The sequence below is a fragment of the Botryllus schlosseri genome, chromosome 14 (assembly GCF_051294905.1).
Source record: "Botryllus schlosseri isolate E-star chromosome 14, Bs_hap1, whole genome shotgun sequence".
Lineage (NCBI taxonomy): Eukaryota > Metazoa > Chordata > Ascidiacea > Stolidobranchia > Styelidae > Botryllus > Botryllus schlosseri.
The window spans coordinates 25310897-25330358 of NC_137249.1; the positions used below are offsets into that span (position 1 = coordinate 25310897).

Here is a 19462-nt window from a genome sequence, read left to right on the forward strand (position 1 = left end):
TAGCTTGAACTCCGGGATCCTAGTATTTTTAGGCGTCAGAGGCATACCCTGTACGACCTTAGCTTGGCTGGCCCATAATTGGTCGAAGCGACGACCTAGCGCATCACAAATAGCCCCCCTTTTTTATTAAAAGGGCGACTTTTGTTCATATATTTCTTTAGGTCGCCAGCGGGCGCTGTTGTTTCATTATGCGCACACGAAATTCATTCGAGGTTCTCCTAAACTGGATTATAGCATAGAGAGTACCGCACGAATAATTTGTATCTTCTTTGTACGGGCGAAACCAGAATACATATATTCTTGCGCGCTGTGTCAAATACATGCGACATCATATGCCAACGATTGTTAACACACGGCGTTGATCACCCGAATTTAGTGCGAGTTTAGAATCCCGGACTATTGTTGATTTTCCTGAGGTGAATTTATTGAAATTCAACGTCGATTTAACTTTATGTTTTCTTTCACCGAATAGTTGCAAAATTGCGGAGTTTTAAAAGGGTCAAAATACAACTACAGGTCACATTACTTTGGTATAGATACAGTATCACGTCAGATATATCTTCGCTTGTATATTTATATCGGCCGCACGAGATACGTAGCTGGGTGTTTACCTTAGATGGATTGTTCTCGAGTTTCATGATCAAAAAGTGGTAGGTTCACGCGGGTTTTCACTACGCGGCCACCCATATGGTAATCTCGTTATCATGTTGCATCACCAACCAGCAAGCCAGTGTCGAAAACGTCCGTTCAGCAAAACTACTTGAACTAATTCAGAACTCGCACCGCCGCGAATCTCGCGCCTCATCAGCACCTGACAGCACAACCCAACGCCAAGCACCGCATAATGCACTTCTGCACAGTATTAATTACAGAGCAAACGCTTACCATACTGACCAAGCGATCAATTGTACAAAGCAGATGAGAATTAACATCCATCATGCGGTATATACGGGAGAGCACAGATAATAACGCGCGAATGATCAGGCTATTATTGTATCTCCCTTATAAAAATGAAATCATAATTCACATTTTCCTACGCGCTTTGTTAAACAACCTTGACAACGTACGCTCACAATAGCCAGCACACGGCGTTTTCACCTGCGTGAATGAAGATTCAAATCGAGTGCCAATCTAGAATCTCGTACAATTGTCGTTTTTTCTCACGCGATTTTATCGAACTCATTTCTACAGCAATTCCAAAATTCATGTATTCCGGTATGTATTGAGACAAAACGCAACTCCAGGTCAGATTACCTCGGTAAATTAAAAGTCGCCCGAACGCCATCATGTGAACTTTGCTGTAACGATAGTTCGTCGCATCCCATTCAAGTTACCATATGGCCCCTATTATGAAATTTGATCCCTGATATCTTCCTGAAATTGCCTCGCCCGTTAAGCGTTTGGACGTTAGTTTGAAATATGTGTTTGCCGTGAATCACTAACAGGCGAGTTCAAACTTTGCTTTAATCAAAATGGCCGATGAATTATTCTTCGGTCAATTTTATGGTTGTTTCTAGCAATTATCCTTGTTACACGTACACTACATTAATACCCTCAAGTTCAGATTACTCTACACTACATTTCTACCCTTTTCTTTACGCTTACACGTCAATTTTTGGTGGGGTTAAGTTCATCTGTTCCATATGAGTTCAAATAAACTTCAATAAAATATATGCTTCGTCATATTACACTTCTTTTACAACCATTCTCTCGAATTTCAAACAGTGTTCTCCGTGTAACAGAGGGTACTAGGTATATGAGAACCGAAGTGTCTTTCCATAACAGTCTCTCATTCTGGGAAACTGTTTGAGAAATATATCATCCTAAAAACAGACAAAACCATTACTACGAATCTTCGATAGCAATTCACATATTGTCAACAATAATGTCATTTGCTGTGAATTCAAAACCATAGGTGAATATTGGAAGGTCACGGAGAAACAGCTCGTTCTCTGGTTGATTTTTTTAATCTTAGGTGCTGACTTTTTCCGCCAAATTACCATCGCCAAAGGAGCGATACTAGACACTTAATGTTAATACAAAAACGAACGGGCAACAAAATTAGCAGGACTTGACGTGCAAATATGCGTATTTCATGAAAACAGATTGTTTTCTGACAGCAATACGGGAGACAGGTGTTTATTTCCATCGACAAAGGGCAGTTGGCACGCACTTGGTCTCACACTGATATTTCATAAGCCGATCCGATATCGATAAATAGCATTAAATGTGCGAACAATGCAACTGTTACTAACCATATCGATTCACAAACAATATTCCGCTACCACGACAACTTTTCAAGTCACTCAACGTTGTAATGTTCACTCTTAGTAGGTATTTGAATAAGTTTTTATGTATGACATTCGATTCTACCGTCATATGTCTTAGTTCAACAACTTGGATACGAAGTATAGCTACACAAACGTTTTATAGTCGATAATCTACTGTTTGGGGTAGTCACACAAGATCAGAACTATAACGAATCACACCATTTTCAAGAACGTCAGCGTTGACATCGGAATATTCTGTAATCCATCACAGATCACAAGCTTCTTTTCACGAGTTGTATTCTCACATCGCGAGATCAGTAATAGTCGACTCTATGTCGTCACTCTCGGGGATATACAAGGAAACACTCCGAAATAGAATATTCATAATAGATAGGTAGACAATCATATTTGACCATCTTCTCACATGATTATTCGATCAACTGCCATGGACGCTCTCGATACAGCAGCCTCTGAATGACAAGGCATCGGTGCTTTATTCCAAGTCATATATAGGAGTCTCGAACAATAATGTACCCTGGTTTCCGCTGAATATTTGAGACATACATTTGTTGACCGTCACGCTCTGCGAGAGACCATATTTTAATACTCAACGAAAATGATCCCGAGAACAATAATAGTCGCTGAAGATTTTCACAAACGGGGCAGATATCAAAACGAATAAGACATCTCATCTAGAGAAGCTATATTGGTGGGGGACAACAACGTTTTACGTGCCACTTCCAAGACACATCTCGTGCAGAATTTGCATGATATCATTATCTATGATACGAAAAAGTATATCGCATGATACGCCTACTTCTTCCGACCGACGGAGCTACTTACTTGTGTATAGGCTACTTACTATCCAGATGATTGGATCCGGGTTGAAAACACCCGCCATATAGAGTCATAAAAATCTGGTGATGCTGTAGAGCCATAAAACTAGCTGGCATACCAGCGATTTGTTATTTTCAGTAACTTTCGTAGCATTGTACTGTAGTCTGTAGGTTTCGTATGCTGCGATACGACCAATCAAAGTTTTACAGCTTCCACACTTGAAACTAGTATCGAACCTATGACTTTCGTTGATAAATTGCCGTTTAGTGGCGATAGAAGCGTATATTTTCAGTACTCGAAAAAAAATCGTCTTTTACTACTCGACTAGAATCGTTATATATATATATATTACTCGTTTCAGATTCGGGTACACGAATCATTGTGCCTAGCCCTACTCGTGACTCGAGGATGGTGACTTAATCCCAACATTCGGTAGGACTCGAGTCAAGTCGAATCATTTTCCATTCACCACCGAGTCCAACTCAGGATTCGAATATTCAACTCCAAATCACGGTGTTGAGACTCGAGTCCGAGTCATTGTGCTCACTGCGCATTGTTCATTTTCGGATCCAATCCAGTTCAACTCACGTTTTTCAGAACTCTGCTTGGGTGCTATTGAATGCCTCGCATTCATATTATAGTAATTTTCCTCATTTTACACAGATTCTAGTCCTGCCTTACGAACACCAATACTGATGGACGAAATGTCTATTATGTGCTAGAGCTTGCTCCTCCAGTCTTCTCCTACCTATTTTACTAGTCGTTTTTAAATCTTCACACGCAATAAAAAATCGCAAATATATAGACCTCAAACGTTTCTGTATTGCAGCTGTTCTTGGGATAATTTAGTGTATCAGTGTTAGTTTATTAATATTTTCATCGTTTCAAAACACTACAAAACTGCGATACAATGAAAGACAGGAAGGTGTCGAAACGAATTGGAGCTTGGAGTAGTCTTTGAAATCGCACACCCACCTTGGCATAGGTAAAGTAAAGAAGAGGAATGCACACCGAATGAAAACTAAAGCAGAGAATATGAAAGGAAAGAGACAAAATGAGGTGGCATGGGACGGAAAACTGGATCGATATGTTAGTTCGTGGTCCTATAATCTGACTAGTATTCTAGTGTGTGTGTGTGTGTGTGTTTGTGCGTGACTACTACTACGTCTTTGTACGATGCATATCGATCGCCGCTTCATCGCATTTTTTTTCCAATAACGCTTTGTGCTTGGTATTGTAGCAGGGTACGAATGTTCGACTATATTTTCAGACTGCGCCTGATTGTTTCCTGATATCAAGGATCGTTTACCGCGGCGAACCGTCCAAAATCGCACCGTCGTAATCAATATTCGCATTTCCATACACCAAATCGCCCTTGACAGCGTTAGTCGATAACGACAAATCTTGTATTATTGCCGCCCTAAAAGATGGTTCGCTTGCAAGATTGAAAATATTAAGAATGAAATTTACATATCTCAATATATCGAAAATATGTCCTGCTGGAGTCGATATCATGGCGGGTAGAGTTTGTTTCGTTGTTTGTGATATTCATGGTGCTTGTAGACTGCTAATACGGTCATTTCAACCAGGACGATTTACGTCATTTGTGTCCTGTAGATACCGACTTGTAGCACTGCCCACTTCTGAGCTTCTAGAAGGCATCGCTTGTACGGATTATATGAAAAATAGGAGCCTAGATAAACATCCAACACTTGGGTAAGAATTCTGCAGTCGAACTCAGTCGGACTCGAACCCGCAACCCATTGGTGTTGCAGCTGCGGAATCGACGCTATTATACGCTATACACTATACGCTATTTCGACACGCATCGGGTAAAATCATTATTCACGCTTCGTCATGGATAATATTTTCTTTGACATCAAACTGTTGATGTACTTCACTTCTCGTGTTCCTAAAATAGACAACATACATATTTAGCAAACGGGTTACATATTTTCTTCATCGACTGCCGAAATACAAGTTTATATACACAATTGATATGCAGCCATACCAAAATGAAACATCCTTTGTAGATGGAAGATGATTACGCCTGACCAGTAGTTATTGCGTCTCAACTCAGTACCAGGAAAATGAAACTGCTCGATTTCTTGCTAATCTGAACTGCACCCGATTTGTATGACCGTGAAACAGAAAACACGGTACTACTGAGATGTATATCTTACAGATTGCTCATTATGATCAAGTATTATTCCGTCAACTTAACATACAACGATGACGACAAGACTGTATATCCGTCAATAGGTTGATCACATCTGAGCGGAGGTGATTACGATCGGGTCCAGGAGCAGGAGCAATTCCGGGCTGGATTCGGATCACCGATTCATTACACCACTTCACAAGCGATTGTGGACAGAGACAATGGGAATTTGGGTCGCAGGCTACAATCACTCAGCAAGTACGTCTACTTGCCTAGAGATAAGTTTTTTATCACTCGAATATAACGCCAAATATTCCCAAACTCGTATTCAGCGAGATTAAGCCTTTCCACCAGTATCCTACGAAACGAGGCGAACTTTTCCGATACGTCAGCGTACAATGGAATCGAGTATCGTATAGTTCTCAATACAGGAACCACATCGACGGAAGAGTCACGAGTCAGAAGAAGATGACTACGTTGATGGAATTAATCGAAATGAGTATTTTAAACCCCGACTGACATCATCGTATCACTCTCGATCGATCACGGCTGATTTATGGCCATCACTTACTAGCGCAATTATTTCGCCAGTAGCATGGACAATTTAAAAAATCCGGGTCCGAATATACGTAAATCCAAAAGTAATCCAGTAAAAATTCTCCAATGCGCCGTACTCCCATCCGAATTCACGCTCATTTGTACAGTATACGAGCCCCGATTCGTCGGCGTACAATGGAATCTAGTATCGTAGTTCTCGATACAGGAACCACATCGATGCAAGAGTCACGAGCCAGAAGAAAACTGATTACTTTGATGTGATTAATCCAAACGAGTATTTTGAATCCAGACTGACATCATCGCATCACCCCCGATCGATCACGGCTGATTCATGGGGATCACTTGCCCGCGATATTATTTCGCGAGTAGCATGTAAAATCCACAAATCCGGGTCCGAATAAACTTAAATCCAAAAGTAATCCAGTAAAGATCCCCCAATGCCTTGTTTTCCCATTCAAATCCACACTCGTTTGTACCGTATACGAGGCTCGCTCCTGGCACACTCGCTCTCTACTGTCGTAAGCTGCGGGAAGTAGCTTTGGACGTCGTCAAAAACCACTTGAAAATGGCGGGTAGCAAGTAGCAACAGCGATGGACTTATCTCGGCTTCTTTGTAATAAAGCTGTTTTCAATAGAATCCCACATAGTTACTCAAAACTGTCTGCTTACAATGATATCAATGTGATATAGGCCTACCATGGACTCAATGACACAAACGAGTTTGATTTGATAACGCGTGCACCACACAGACAGCTTGCATTCACACTCGATTGAACCGGGGATTATTGATTGAGAGATTCAAGAGAAATGATACGCCAGTTGAGTTTTAATATATAAGCCGGAGCAAGATGGTTTCAGAATACCAAATTTTTATATCCGCTCGTCTCTGCGCCTGACTGACATTGGGTTACGGAAGTAGTTTTGGATGTGTAGCCCCTTAGTCAGCCACCCCCCACCCCATCCAAGTACGAGAATCCAACCAAGCGAGACTTTACATCGATTCGTGTGACCTTGACCGTACGCTTGAAACATAGCATAAATTGTCATCATATACCCATCAATCAATCAACCCGCCATTACACGCTGACACGGCGTGTCACGCCAGGCGAGCTTTTCCGTTTCGTCGGGTTACACACTACAGAGATCCAAAAAGATTCGATCGTCATACGCGGAAAATTACAGCAAATAATACAGTAACCTTGAGTATATTCGCCTGATAATAAATTCAAACGAGTTTAATTTAACATAAACGAGTTTTGATTATACGCAGATAGCAGCCATACTCAATTGAACCGGAAATCATTGATCGACATGATAGGTCAGCCGAGGTTTAAATCGCCAGGCAGGACCATTTCTAGTTTCGGAATCCGTTCATCGCCCGATAGTGAGTTACGTAATTCTGCAAGTAGCCTTGAAAATGATACCAAGAATACATATATATCACTCTAATACGGAGCTGAAAGGTTATCGTTCCGGACCAGAGTATGCCAGTTCAAACGGCAAGCGTGAATTTACATCGTTTCGTTTGGCCCAACGCCTTGACCGTGCACTTGAGATATAGCATAAGGCTCTCATATACGGATCAAGAGGAGCGTTCACTTCACAGCTGTAATGTTCAATGGGCAAATTTTCCCTCATCCCATCACATTCAAGAGAAATTGGATCAACCAACCCACGATTACACGCCGCGTCATGCCGCGTCAACTTTTCCGTTTCGTCGGAGTACACACCATAGAGATCCAGAAAGATTCGATTACAGCAAAGACAATAACCTTGATATTATTCGCCTGATAATAAAATTATATTCACCGCAAACGAGTTTTGACACACAGATAGCAACCGTACTCAATTCCAGAAAGCGCGACACGATAGGTCAGCCGGGTTTTGAAATCAACAGACAGAACCAGTTATCAATCCACTCATAAATAACAAGTCACGCTACAACCGCGAAAATTACGTCAGAAATATTACACCAAACTCATTTCAATCGGAAATCAGACAGCCACATATCGATCAGATCGCTTGCAGCAATCCGTCACGCGGGGAACTACCCTCTGCATTTCTGCAAAATGCGTAAGTCCGTTATCCTTTGTTTCTTTATTTTATTGGAGAATTTAGTTTCTTTAAGTTAAAAGCTTGCATGCGGCTATATCCACCAATTCTCTACTACTAACGTGGCTTGTTGTGAGGATTAAGCATGCGACCTATATTTCGAATGACCTGCGCACTGAATTGTTTCACGGCCAACCGCGTGCTACTATCGAATATTACACTAATCCATTCAGTGCGAAATAGTTTGCTAAATCTAGGAGTCACTTCCAAGGTAATATTTTGGTAATTAGTTTACCACAGAGCCGGCGTAGACGGCGATTCGAATATCAGCAATAACCGCGTTCACAAACTAACACTTCAAAAATGTGTGAAATAGTTTGCAAAACCCCGCGATCGCTGACAAGATAATGTCTCGGACATAACCATCTTTCGCGACTTGGTGTTACAGGCACATCGATCGCTCATGCGGTGAAATATTCGTAAGCATCACTCGCAGAATTATATTTTGGTAATTATTTTGTCACAGAGCCGGCGTAGACGGTGATTCTAACACCAACAATAACCGTGCACACAAACTAACACTTCAAAAAAGGTGTGAAATATTTGTAAAATACTACGATCACTCACAAGATAATGTCCCAGACATAACCATCATTCGTGACTTGATGTTACATACATACCAATCGCTCACAAGGTAATATTTTGATAGTTTGGTACGGAACTTGATTTCACTCGTAAGATTTATTAAGTAACGAATAACAGACCGCCAGTGTCGGTAACTTGAATAGCGACAAATTGTCACTTATTTCCGCACTAACCCTAATCCTTTGTGAGGTGAACGCTTATTCAAAAGGGTGTGATATAATTTTAAAATCCAACCACCACTCACCGGATAATGCTTCAGACATAGCAATCCCTCATACCCGCTCACAAGGTAATATTTCGGTAATTAGTTTGTCACAGAACCGTCGCAGGCGGTGATTCGAAAACCGACAATTTGTCACTCGCCCGCGATCGCTATATGTTTCACGCCTCCAGAATAGTGGTTGACTTTAGTTGCGTGATAAGATCCATGAAAATATTCAATCAATGTGTTAGTTTATCAACTTGAAATGAAACTCACTACACAAATCAAGTCGATTCGTATCTGGATGTTTTAAATCGGTACAACTCTAATCCTTTGACAAATCGCTTAACGCGTTTTTGTTGAATCGAACGTAACCCGAATATTACTGACGCCGACTTTCAGCCGCATCGAATTATTCGCACATTCCGCGCCACTGTTTTCACACTTATAGAATCAATACCAACTATAACTCTACAAGAATCAAGAATCACAAGTATGTGCATTACACAGTTATTGTCTTTATTAACTTGAAATCAAACACTTAACAAAAACACGCAACTAATCATTTGGCAACTCTAGCATTACCAAAAAATTCCAGTATTGTTGATTGAAAATCCTTGAGTCATTATTATCAAAAATGTTATAGTACCGCATCGGAATCCATTCGCGGGATGTACTAAAGGTAAATCCAGATAATCCAAAATTAAATATTTGGACTTTGACAAACATGACTACCAACTTTGATCCAGTCACATTTCAAGATCATACTTTGAAACAATCCTTGAAACTTACAACTCTATTCACGACCGAGTTTTCCGTTTATCAAATAGAGTTTCAGTAAATACTATCGCGATATTTTAATGTGTTACTACACACAATAGAATCAATCAATGATATAGCACCTGTTGTAAATATTTCTAACTTGACAACCACCTGTGCATACCGCGATCGACTCGTGACGCGATGAGTTAAATCGGAATATTTCAATCTATTTGTCGAAACCTTGAACAAACTATCAGGTTATTTTTTTTGTCGTAATCGAGTGAACGGAAATAGTATTACGTCTCGACATTTTAACATCTTCCCATACACAAAAGAGTAAAATACAAAAAACCTTGTCAAGTCAATCCGTTTGTAACTTACCCAACCAAAGCAAAAAGTATCCTTATGAAAAGTAGACAAGACTACGCGAGTAATCACCACAATCCAAAATCCATAGCAAGTTCGGTTGTATTCATAGTCCACCAACTCGTATTTTGTCGTTACTATTCCGCAAGACAAAGAAATTACTATGTGGTATATTTTGTAAGACAAAAGTAATTACTTCTCGGTGTCGGCGACTTGAGATTAACATATGTTTTGAGTATATGATATTTGAATGTCTGACCAACGTAGTTAAGAATTCATTTCTTACGATCGAACACCGGTATTACATTGAAAGTTATCATGCTGTAAACATAAGGATTGACACATGGATTTGACATATGTAATAGTTGATCATGACTTGATTATTAAATTATTCGCGTTAATTAGACCCGGTGTTGCGGTAAAGGTTATTATGACAGCAACAAACTTTTCACCACCGTGGTTATTAACATATTGATTTGTAAAACCATACTTGTCTGAAATGTTCTTGGTTTGAAAGATATTCCGTGTTGGTACAAATCACTCTGTGTATTACGGATATCAGAAAATATTTTTTACAAATGTAGTTGTTTCCAGTAACCAAGACTAAAGATGACACAACAATTTCGTTTGGAATATCTTTACTGGACGCATCCTATTCTACTAGACTTGAGTAATACACAAAACTCATAGCATTAACAAAATCACAATAGGCGCTACACTGAAATCTACAAAATGTGTTTGTATTGTTACTCAAAGTAGTGATCATAAATTATCATTTAAATAAGTAATTGTAATCATAAAACCAAACTTGTGAAAGTCATTACCATAACAAAAGAATATTGTAGGTTGCTTGCTAAATGTATGCCGGAAATATTTGTAGAACGCTCACGACCAAAGAAATCGGAAATTTCTCCCCATTGTCATTCGTCAAAGTATATGTTGTCACAATACTCATCCCGTAAAAGATCTTACTTGTATGTGATTGAATCGCCGGTAATTAACTCGCTAAATCATACCATAAGGAAATTTCACTCAGTCATCGGATTATGATATTAAACAGCGTCGCTTAATCGGCGTAGAGCGTTTTTCTAAATGCAAATCATACCTGACCAACAGTAAACAATTTTCACTCACCTTGTAATGAAACCAAGTGGTGGACCTTCGTTCAATATTTTGTTTGTGTCAAATACTTTGCAATAAACACACACACTGGAGTGGTTGAGCTTTACATCATCAAGCTGTCATCTATAAATCGAGATCACATCCGACTTGTAACTGTATCGTTTACCTAACCGAGTTGTATGCACAGTTTCATATTTTCATCATTTAGTGATTGCTGAACATACCAAACGATACACATTCACTTCCGAAATACTGTGTTGATCTCAATTCCCTTTGTCGTGATAACCGAAGTACATTTGTTTCGAATTCGTAACAGCCGACTTTTCTATGACACGATAAATTTTGACAAGTTATGCTTAGAAGATTGGTTGCATATCGCGAAAAATAACATACTACTCATACTGATACTGTTAATCGGTATTTTCACGCGAGTCGATTTTCAAATGAGTAAAATTTATTACATGAGTTTCTCCGCTTAATGTAAATGAAAACTCAGTCGTCTTTTAACATCACAAAGACATTGATAAAAAGTAAGCAATCAAACACAACACTTTGTACGACACTAATTATTGTTCCACACATCTCATTTCATACTAAGTGTATACGAAAGATATTCATGTTACACGAAAATATTCGCTCATGCTACAAACCTGTACAATGATTGGCGGTGTAAGTCCAGCACAATTGTGGTATCCATACGAGTTTAGTTAACACAATTTACGACACCGAGGTCACCTCATCTTTCGTAAGACAACAAACCAAGGCTTCAGGATATGTCCATGTCATAACAATAAATCAGCTACTCCAACAACAGAGTACATATGTTTTCTAGCACGGTGCTTACTTCTTACACACAAATCGACCTATTTTGCTAACGAAAAGTGCTGAGTCATCACATGGTTGTCCTCACAACAATAACAACTAAAACATACTATCATACAAAATGGCCGTTATAGTTTGCACACCAACGATACATCGTACAAGTAGCAAGTCTCGAGAATCCAGTTATTCAAAAAATGTGAAAGTGTTTCTACGCCAAGTCGGTATGTTGACGAAAGCATATATTGTAATATCATGATCGATTTACATTCGTTGGTCACAAAATGTCACTACTCTAAATAATTATTTTTCACTCAAAGCCTACTTGTCACCATTCGTTTCATCAAGCACGAGTTCAAGAAACCTGCTACGACATGAATTGTTATTTTTATGTTGTGTAAATAGGTAATAATTAATTTTAGTAACACTATATCAACATCATCGAGTTGCGCGAATAGATTTACATGTGGTCTTGTGGTTTTAATCGAAGTATACAGCACGGTCTAATGTAGAGTCATCTCTACTGTACAGCAACTCGGTAATCGAAATGCATTAAAATTTAAACAACGATCTTGTTTCGTCGCACAAAAAATATGTTTACTATCGCGATACTCTGCACAGGCCGTGTAAATCCTTTTCACACTCGTAATAGTATACCAACAGCTACCGGCGACAACGTTTAACAATACCAACGACACTAAAAACGATACCTACCCAAGTAAAATTACCATTTTCACCTGGAGGTCGGTCGTTACCCGAGTAGAAATACCATTGTCCTTTGGAGATTTATCGTTTACCCAGTGTAACAATCCCCTTTTCACTTGGAAATATATTTTTGACCTGGATAACAAACCCCTTTTCACTTGGAAATCTATTTTTGCCCTGGATAACAAACCTTTTTCACTTGGAAATATATTTTTTCTCTTGGTAACAAACCTTTTTCACTTGGAAATATATTTTTTCTCTGGGTAACAAACCCCTTTTCCTTTGGAAATCTATTTTTCTCTGGGTAACAAACCTTTTTCACTTGGAAATATATTTTTTCTCTGGGTAACAAACCTTTTTCACTTGGAAATATATTTTTTCTCTGGTTAACAAACCTTTTTCACTTGGAAATATATTTTTTCTCTGGTTAACAAACCTTTTTCCCTGAGCAACAAACCATTTTCACTTGGTGGTCCGTCGTTTACCCGAGTAAAAATATCATTTTCTTTTGGAGATCCGGCGTTTACCCAGTGTAACAATACATTTTCACTTGGAAAAATACTTTTACCTAGAGTAACTAATCATTTTCTCCTGGGTAACAAACCCTTTTCGTCTGGAAACTATCATTTACCTGAGTACCAATACAGTTTTCACTTGGAAATCTACCTTCTCCCTGGGTAACAATATCATTTTCGTTTTGAAAACTGACAACCACACCCGACAATTTGATATTTTTGTATATTGTTACAACGGGCAGTGACAAAATATACACCAACAACGACTCCGATACATTTGTGCAATCGCATATTTACTTGTGTTGGTGCATCCCATCAAAATCATCGGTTACCCACATGCAATGTGCTCTTGTATATCGAAATGCATGTTTGGGAAATTAGACAATAGGTTTCGATAGGTCTGTGATGTCCGGGTTCGTGCTTTGGATTTTCCAGAGTCAAAATGTCTGAATAAAACACCTCCTCGACGATGGTTGGTATGTGGATAACGGTGTTCGGAAAACGGTTGGATTTATGTCACCCATCGCGATAACAATTCCAGGTCGAGTTTTCCCCGCATGTTTACTATATTGTGTCTTTATTGATCAATGTAAATGTCTCAACATTCAGTTTGAAATCGGAAACTCTGATAAAGTATGTAACCGGATCCGGATATCAACTCTGAATCGACAAACCAATGAACAATATTCAAAGTAAACATGTTACACCCTGTGTTTCCACGAAAAAATACCATCCAGACATACGTCGCGCTTGTTTGCCCACATCAGTATACGCGTAAATGGAGGTGTGTGACATTGCATGCAATGTGTTGGTATACAAACATCGATCCACAGACATTATCATAGCCGGTAGTTTTGATGTAGATCGAATGTCACCCGATAACAATACCAATAAGCCACATTGCAATGACTCTGAGTCAATCTGAAGCATGACATACAGACACACAAACATGGAACCGTAACATGGGTTATTCGCACGACGGCGAAAGTGAACTGTACAGCATATATCAATAGAGCGTTCACAGTCGAATATGCGAGCCACGCACAATCACATACCCTGATTTTTGTTGGATATGTACGAAACCAATAAATCGATACATTTCTGTTCCTTCTACGTCAATAATACAAGCGTTATTCCAATGTATCGCTCGAATGTAAGGTTCGTCGGGTGTAAAATCCATGTCCAATAACACCAAAGTGTGCTTTCCGTGTTTTATTATTTCCACCGACGCTTCTTGTCTGTGTCGTAACACTATGGTGCGGGGAGTTGAAAAACGGTGGATTGTGAAACGGATTGACATGACCAACAGAATCGACGTCAATAGCCTTGTGGTGATGACAGTTCCAAAATGTTACCGATATGACGAGAGCGACCTCGATCTCTTGTGGCGACGACCGTTTCGAAATGTCACCGGACGAACTGGACCCTTACGATGATGTGTTTTATGATTGCGTGTGAAATCGCGAGGTAGTGTTCTATTGTGGTGTACGATTGCAGTCTTCATTCCACAGAAACACACCTTATTGGAGCACAGTATCAGTCCGAGATTTGCAGAATCACTGTTCACGATATTTATCTGGAGTCGTTATGTGGGAGTAGTGACATCCATGCATCGTGACTGAAAGACTGATCGCAATCATTTCGAACACCCGTGATTCGATAGTTCACCTTGGTCAAACGCTGCAGTCTCAGCAGAAAACTTCGGTGTCGACAACACGATGGATATTGACCGATGTATCCAATTGGTCTGGGTGGTCTGTCCGGAGATAGGGCCATGACTATCTTGTAATGTTACAACACGATAACACCATCGAGTAAATCAGTGAACGGTGCCGAAATATCGATGTAATAGCGCGGACTCAGAGTCATTGCAATGTGGCTTATTGGTATTGTTATCGGGTGACATTCGATCTACATCAAAACTACCGGCTATGATAATGTCTGTGGATCGATGTTTGTATACCAACACATTGCATGCAATGTCACACACCTCCATTTACGCGTATACTGATGTGGGCAAACAAGCGCGACGTATGTCTGGATGGTATTTTTTCGTGGAAACACAGGGTGTAACATGTTTACTTTGAATATTGTTCATTGGTTTGTCGATTCAGAGTTGATATCCGGATCCGGTTACATACTTTATCAGAGTTTCCGATTTCAAACTGAATGTTGAGACATTTACATTGATCAATAAAGACACAATATAGTAAACATGCGGGGAAAACTCGACCTGGAATTGTTATCGCGATGGGTGACATAAATCCAACCGTTTTCCGAACACCGTTATCCACATACCAACCATCGTCGAGGAGGTGTTTTATTCAGACATTTTGACTCTGGAAAATCCAAAGCACGAACCCGGACATCACAGACCTATCGAAACCTATTGTCCAATTTCCCAAACATGCATTTCGATATACAAGAGCACATTGCATGTGGGTAACCGATGATTTTGATGGGATGCACCAACACAAGTAAATAAGCGATTGCACAAATGTATCGGAGTCGTTGTTGGTGTATATTTTGTCACTGCCCGTTGTAACAATATACAAAAATATCAAATTGTCGGGTGTGGTTGTCAGTTTTCAAAACGAAAATGATATTGTTACCAAGAGAAAAGATAGATTTCCAAGTGAAAACTGTATTGGTACTCAGGTAAATGATAGTTTTCCAAACGAAACGGGTTTGTTACCCAGGGAGAAAATATATTTCCAAAAGAAAATGATTAGTTACTCTAGGTAAAAGTAGTTTTCCATGTGAAAATGGTTTGTTGCTGTAGGATAAAAATATATATCCAAGTGAAAAAGGTTTGTTACCCAGAGAAAAAATATATTTCCAAGTGAAAAAGGTTTGTTATCCAGAGAAAAAATATATTCCCAAGTGAAAAAGGTTTGTTGCTCAGGGAAAAAAATATATTTCCAAGTGATAAAGGTTTGTTACCCAGGGAAAAAATAGATTTCCAAAGGAAAGGGGGCTTGTTACTCTTGGAAACGATAGACCCCCAAGTGAAAATGTTTTGTTACTCTGATTAAACGATAAATCTCCAAAGAATAATGGTATTTTTACTCAGGTAACGACTGACCTCCAGGTGAAAATGGTAATTTTACTTGGGTAGGTATCGTATGTTTAGTGTCGTTGGTGTTGTTAAACGTAGCTGTCGAGTTGTACAATATACTTGTCGTGAGTCTACAATTACGAAGGGAGAGAATGAAATTGCTATTATGAGTGCCAGAAGGTTGTTGTATGTAGATTTGACAGTAACCCTATCATTCGCATATGACAAACACAATCATGGCCATTAACTAACTTGCTCGGTCTCGATCAATGCAAAAGAGATGATTCATTTTTTGAAACCGTAGCGAAGACCACATGTAAATCTATGCGATAGACTTCTATCTCCTTACATTCAGTCGTGTCGTGTCCATTTTAATACGGATCCCACATGTATGACATGCACACACTAACGCCGTAAACAGAAGTCGATGATTTTGATTAATAAAAATATTTCTTGACTACATCGGAATGTCTATGTTGTAGAAAGTAAATACTTTTATGGTGTTGTGTGTTTAATGAAAGCGATTGGTTACAAGTATGTTTTGGTGGAATAAAATTTATTTTTCTGTATGTGACAGTTTGTGAGGAAATGAAAATAGATTCGTGGTTTTAATTGAATTGCGCTGTTTTAATGTACGTTGCAACAGGTAGACTTGACACTGAACAACAATTCGACCCACAAAACATATTCGTTGTATGATTTGTCACTGGTGTGTAAAGGGTTAGGAATATTTTGAATGATAATATCTACTAGTTGTTTTGTTGTGAGGGCGATCATCTGATGACTCAGCACTTTTCGTCAGCAAACTAGATTGATCTATGTGAAAGATGTAAGGATCGTGGCTAGAAACATATGTACTTTGTTGTTGGAGTAGCTGATTTACTGCTATGGTGTTGACATAACCCTCTGGAAGTGAGTATGCTTTTCTTTCACGAAAGTTTACGTGGCTCCGTTGTAATAAATTTGTGTTGACTAAACTCGGATGGATACTGCAATTGTGCTGGACTTACACATGGTATTCGCATACTGTACACATACAAACTTTTGTGTAAACAACTCTCTGATGTTTCTGTTAGTACTAGTTCTGTGTTGAACTATTTGATTATTAAGATACATGAACACCCATTCAGACAATAAAGTTCTTGTGATATCGAAACAGTTTGAAAGCACCACCAATCATTGCGTATGTTCGTAGCATGAGCGAATATTTTCATGTGTCGTGAATATCTTTCGTATACACTTAGTATGAAATGAGATGTGTGGAACAATAATTAGTGTCGTACAAAGTGTTGTGTTTGATTGCCTACTTTTTATCAATGTATTTGTGATGTTAAAAGACGACTGAGTTTACATTTACATTAAGCGGAGAAACTCAAGTAATAAATTTTACTCGTTTGAAAATATCGATCAATGAAGTAACAGTATCAATATGAGTGGTATATTATTTTTCGCGATATGCAACAAACCTTCTAAGTAAACTTGTCAAAAATTTATCATGTCGTAGTCGGTTGTTACGAATTCGAAAGAAATGTACTTCGATTATCACGATGATGGAAATTAAGATCAACGCAGTATTTCGGCGGTGGGTGTGCATCGTTTGGTATGTTCAGCAATCACTAAATGACCAAAATATCAAACTGTGCATACAACTCGGTTAGTTAAACGATAGAGTTACAAGTCGGATGTAATCTCGATTTACAGATGACAGCTTGATGATGTGTAAAGCTCAACCACTCAAATGTGTTTATTACAAAGTATTTGACACAAACAAAATATCGACTGAAGACTTCGGTTTCATTACCAAGCTAGTGAAAATTGTTTTCTATTGGATGGATATGATTTACCTTTAGAAAAACGATATAGACCGATTAAGCGACGCTGTTTCATATCCGTCGAGTGAGTAAAATTTCTTTGGAGTTCGGTTTAGTGAGATAATTGTTAGGGATTCAATCACATACAAGTAACGTCTTTTAGTGACAGAGTATTGCGATGACATTTACTCTAGCAATGACAACGGAAAAATTTTCGATTGCATTGTCGGTGTATGTGTTAGATAAATAATTCTAGTACACCTAACTATAGGATACATTTAGCAAACATCGTACAAATTGTTTCGTTGTGATGGTAACGACTTTCAACGGTTTGGTTTCATGTCGGGGAATTATTATTTGGGGGTTCAAAAACAATCAATACTACAAATGAACAACAATGCAAAACACGTTAAGTGAATTACAGTGTAGCAAGTACTTCATTGATATTACGATTGTTGTGTACCAGACATTTCTAACTGAATTGAATGCATCTAGCAAACATATTCCAATTTGTTTTTTGTAATGATCAAAGTGTGTGTAATGGCGCGAACGGATTAAGCATTAATCAAGCGGCGATATGTCAATTCACCTAGTGTGATATCTTGACACCGGGAAATGTGCGAAAGTGTTTCAATTCCCACCGCAGATTACGACGATAAAGTATTGTACCGGTTATTGTTCAACAAAGAAAATTGTTGTTTCATCTTTAGTCTTGGTTACTGGAGACAATTACATTTGTAAATTATTTCCTGATTTCCACAATACGCTGCGTGGTTTTTACGAACACGGCTTAATCTTCCCAATCAAAACATTTCAGACATGTTAATCTAGTTTGACAAATCGATATGTTAATAACAATGTTTCTGAAAAGTTTGTTGGTATCGTAATAACCTTCAACACAACCCTGGTCTAATAATGTCATAATTTAATAATCAAGTAATGATCAACTATTACAAATCTCATATGTCAAATCAATGCGTCAATCCTTATGTTCACAGCATGATAACTTTGAGTATAACACCATCGTTCGATTGTAAGAATTCTCAACTACGTTGGTCAGACATTCAAATCTCGTATACTCAAATGTAATGTGTTAATCTCAAACCGCGCGCCAAGTAGTAATTACTTCATCTTACAGTTGAATAAAAAAATATGGGATATGGATACAACTGAGTTGGTATGTTTGTGGGTTGTAGTGATTACTCGCGTAGTCTTGTCTACTTTTCATACGGACACTTTTTGTTTTGGTTTGGTGAGTTACTACAAACGGATTGACTTACCAAGGTTTTTGTATTTTACTCGTTTGTGCATGGCGAGATGTTAAAATGTTGAGTTGTCATAGTGCTAGTATTTCTGAAACTCTATTTTACAAACGGAAACGGAGTCGTGAATAGAGTTGTCAGTTTCAAGGATTGTTTCAAAGTATAATCTTGAAATGTGACTGGGTGAAAGTTGGTAGTCATGTTTGTCAAACCTATTTCAATTCACGCAATGTCAAAGTCCAAATATTTCATTCTGGATTATTTGGATTTACCTTTAGTACATCCCGCGAATGGATTTAAAGTTGGCAAATTACCAAAAT

At 38.7% G+C, this 19462-nt stretch overlaps 1 long non-coding RNA gene across 1 annotated transcript in view; it reads right to left on the reverse strand.

Moving 5' to 3' along the window:
* Positions 1–19462, reverse strand: part of LOC145455467 (uncharacterized) — a 286288-nt gene that overhangs the window by 202688 nt on the left and 64138 nt on the right. The gene's annotated exons all lie outside the window — the stretch shown is intronic.